The 4,105-nt window shown below is 50.5% G+C and overlaps 1 non-coding gene across 1 annotated transcript; it reads left to right on the top strand.

Annotated features, from left to right (window-relative positions):
• Positions 1-381: 381 nt before the first annotated feature.
• Positions 382-453, top strand: TRNAG-UCC (transfer RNA glycine (anticodon UCC)). The gene has a single exon. It is a non-coding gene; the product is annotated as a tRNA-Gly (tRNA).
• The last annotated feature ends 3,652 nt before the right edge of the window (positions 454-4,105 follow it).

Consider the following 4,105-nt stretch of genomic DNA (forward strand, 5'->3'; position numbering starts at 1 on the left):
TTAAAACTTAGGTAAATCTGAAAAATAAACCTACTTTAAAATTTGACCAAAATCCATTCAGTACTTTGAAGTGAAAAAGTACAAACATCCATCCTCCCTTACAATACTTTCACATTTAACTGAATTATTAATAATATAGAAGAGAATAATAAATAGGATATGACTGGGCACACATTTTTGCTTCCAGTATACCTACTAAATCGAAACTTCGTGCAGACAAAATACAAATTAATTAAACAGCTAAGCAACACTTGGTTTAAAACGTTTTTATGATTCAGTAGGAATAAAAACTGCAACCATCTGTGCAAATACATACATATTTAAATCTACAGAATCGCTATTAATAGCTTTGGTAGAATCATTTTAATTTAAAAATCAAGTGCGTTGGTGGTGTAATGGTCAGCATAGTTGCCTTCCAAGCAGTTGATCCGGGTTCGATTCCCGGCCGACGCACACTTTTTTATACAGCATCAGGTAGTTAACCTCCGCGGTAGAAGTACAACCCTCTCACATTTCTTGTCTGATAAAAACAATCATCAGGTAGTTAACCTCCACGATACAAGTACGTACAACCCTCTCACATTTCTTGTCTGATAAAAACAATGCATAATTTTTAGACTAGTGTTATCATCTCACCTGCTACAGAGTCGTGCATATCCAGTTGCTTTTAAGCGCTTAAAGAACGTTTTAAGAGCTCCATAAGACTGCCCTCTAAGGTTAAGATCGCTCTAAGACTGTGCCAAGAGAACTGCTCTAAGACTGTCCTAGAATAGACTTAAGAGCGCCTTTAAAAAGTGCCTTAAAAGCGCCCTAAAAGAGCGCCATAACAGCGCCCTACAACAACGCTCCAAGAGCGCCCAAAGAACGCTCTTTCGACAGTCCACCACCACCTTAAGACTGTCCTCTTCTAGCTTAGTTCAACCAGCCCGTACCTGCGAGAGCATGGTGAGGATGGAGCAGCAGAAGCCGCCCAGGAAGGAGGTGACGCACATCATGCGCACCGACGTCGCCAGCACCGTCAGCAACCACGACAGGCTGCAGGGCGCGGCCGCTAGCGACAGCACTCGGGACCGTCCGTGATGCATGGCCCGCCGTCATGATCATAAGAGTGCTCTAAGAGTGCTCTAAGAGCGCCCTAAGAGTCTTATAAAAGCGTTCTTACAAGTAAGATAAGAGCCTTTTAAGAGCGCCCTAGGAGCCTTCTAAGAGCGTCCTACAAGCCTTCTTAGATCGCCCTAGGCACGCTTTTAGAGCGCCCTAAGAATGTGGTAAAAGCGCCCTAAGACTGTCCTAAAATAAACTACAGAGCGCCATTAAAGTGCACCCTAAGAGCGCCCTAAAAGAGCGCTCCAAGACCGCCTCAAGAGCGCCCGAAGAACGCCAAAAAAAGAGCCTTCTAAGAACGCTTAAAGGTCCTTCTAAGGGCGCCCTAAGAATGAATTCAGAGCGCCTTAAGAGCGCCCTTAGAGAGCGCCCTATGAACGTCTTAAGAGCGCTCTAAGTCTGCTCTCGTCTAGCCCAGTTCCACCGTACCTGCGAGAGCATGGTGAGGATGGAGCAGCAGAAGCCGCCCAGGAAGGAGGTGACGCACATCATGCGCACCGACGTCGCCAGCACCGTCAGCAACCACGACAGGCTGCAGGGCGCGGCCGCTAGCGACAGCACCCGGCGCCGTCCGTGACGCATGGCCCGCCGTCATGATCATAAGAGCGCCCTAAGAGCATTATAAGAGCGCTCTAAAAGTCTTCTAAGAGCGCTCTTACAAGTAGCAAAGGAGCCTTTTAAGAGCTTTCTAGGAGCCTTCTTATAGTAACGCCCTTAGAGCCTTCTAAGAGAATTCTACAAGCCTCCTATAAGATCGCCCTAAGCACGCAATAAGAGCGCCCTAAGACTGTGCTAAGAGCACTGCTCTAAGACTGTCCTAGAATAGACTTAAGAACGCCTTTAAAAAGCGCCCTAAAAGCGTCTTAAGACTGTCCTAAAATAGACTCAAGAGCGCCCATAAAGAGCGCTCTAAGAGCGTCCTAAGAGCGCTTTGAAAGAGCGCCCTAGAGCGCCTAAAGAACGCTCTTTAGACAGTCCACCACCACCTAAAGACTGTCGTCTTCTAGCTTAGTTCAACCAGCACGTACCTGCGAGAGCATGGTGAGGATGGAGCAGCAGAAGCCGCCCAGGAAGGAGGTGACGCACATCATGCGCACCGACGTCGCCAGCACCGTCAGCAACCACGACAGGCTGCAGGGCGCGGCCGCTAGTGACAACACCCGACGCCGTCCGTGACGCATGACCCGCCGTCATGTTCATAAGAGTGCTCTTAGAGTGCTCTAAGAGTGCTCTAAGAGTGCCCTAAGAGACTTCTAAGAGCGCCCTAAGATTCTTCTAAGAGCGTCCTACGAGCCTCCTAAGATCGTTTTAAACAAGCTTTAAGAGCGCCCTAAGACTGTCCTAAAATAGACTACAGAGAACCCTAAGAGCGCGCTAAAAGAGCGCCCCAAGAGCGCCAAAATAGCGCCCCAAGAGTGCCAAAAAAGAGCGCCCTAAGAGCTTTCTAAAAAGCGCGTCCTTAGAGCCTTCTAAGAACGCTTAAAGGTCCTTCTAAGGGGGGCGCTCTTAGAAGTGAGTTCAGAGAGAGAGACCTAAGAATGAATTCAGAGCGCCTTAAGAGCGCCCTTAGAGAGCACCCTGAGAGCACCCTATGAACGTCTTAAGAGCGCTCTAAGTCTGCCCTCGTCTAGCCCACTTCCACCGTACCTGCGAGAGCATGGTGAGGATGGAGCAGCAGAAGCCGCCCAGGAAGGAGGTGACGCACATCATGCGCACCGACGTCGCCAGCACCGTCAGCAACCACGACAGGCTGCAGGGCGCGGCCGCTAGCGACAGCACCCGGCGCCGCCCGTGACGCATGGCTGCTCCGCCATCATCATAAGAGTGCTCTAAGAGTGCCCTAAGAGCGCCCTAAGAGCCTTCTAATAAGAGCATTCTAAAAGCGTCCTACAAGTCTCCTATAAGATTGCCCTAAGCACGCAATAAGAGCGCCCTAAGACTGTGCTAAGAGAACTGCTCTAAGACTGTCCTAAAACAGACTACAGAGCACCATTCAAGAGCGCCTTAAGAACGCCCTAAAAGAGCGCCCCAAAAGTACTCCAATAGCGCCCCAAGAGCGCCAAAAAAAGATCCTTCTAAGGGCGCCCTAAGAATGAATTCAGAGCGCCTTAAGAGCGCCCTTAGAGAGCACCCTATGAACGTCTTAAAAGCGCTCTAAGTCTGCTCTCGTCTAGCCCAGTTCCACCGTACCTGCGAGAGCATGGTGAGGATGGAGCAGCAGAAGCCGCCCAGGAAGGAGGTGACGCACATCATGCGCACCGACGTCGCCAGCACCGTCAGCAACCACGACAGGCTGCAGGGCGCGGCCGCTAGCGACAGCACCCGGCGCCGCCCGTGACTCATGCCTCACCGCAATCATCATAAGAGTGCTCTAAGAGTGCCCTAAGAGCGCCCTAAGAGCCTTCTAATAAGAGCATTCTAAAAGCGTTCTACAAGCCTCCTAAGATCGCTCTAAGCACGCTTTAAGATCGCCCTAAGACTGTGCTAAAAGCGCTGCTCTAAGACTGTCCTGGAATAGACTTAACAACGCCTTTAAAAAGCGCCCTAAAAGCGTCTTAAGACTGTCCTAAAATAGAGTTAAGAGCGCCCATAAAGAGCGCTCTAAGAGTTCCTTAAAAGAGCACCATAACAGCGCCCTACAACAACGCTCCAAGAGCGCCCTAAAAGAGCGCCCAAAGAACGCTCTTTCGACAGTCCACCACCACCTAAAAACTGTCCTCTTCTAGCTTAGTTCAACCAGCCCGTACCTGCGAGAGCATGGTGAGGATGGAGCAGCAGAAGCCGCCCAGGAAGGAGGTGACGCACATCATGCGCACCGACGTCGCCAGCACCGTCAGCAACCACGACAGGCTGCAGGGCGCGGCCGCTAGCGACAGCACCCGGCGCCGCCCGTGACTCATGCTTTGCCGCCATCATCATGAGTGCTCCAAGAGCGCCCTAAGAGCAGTCAAGAGCGCCCTTAGAGCCTTCTAATAAGAGCGTCCTAAGAGCCTTCTAAAAG

This window comes from Ostrinia furnacalis, unplaced genomic scaffold (assembly GCF_004193835.3).
Source record: "Ostrinia furnacalis isolate ACB-3 unplaced genomic scaffold, ASM419383v2 OfSCF2704, whole genome shotgun sequence".
NCBI lineage: Eukaryota > Metazoa > Arthropoda > Insecta > Lepidoptera > Crambidae > Ostrinia > Ostrinia furnacalis.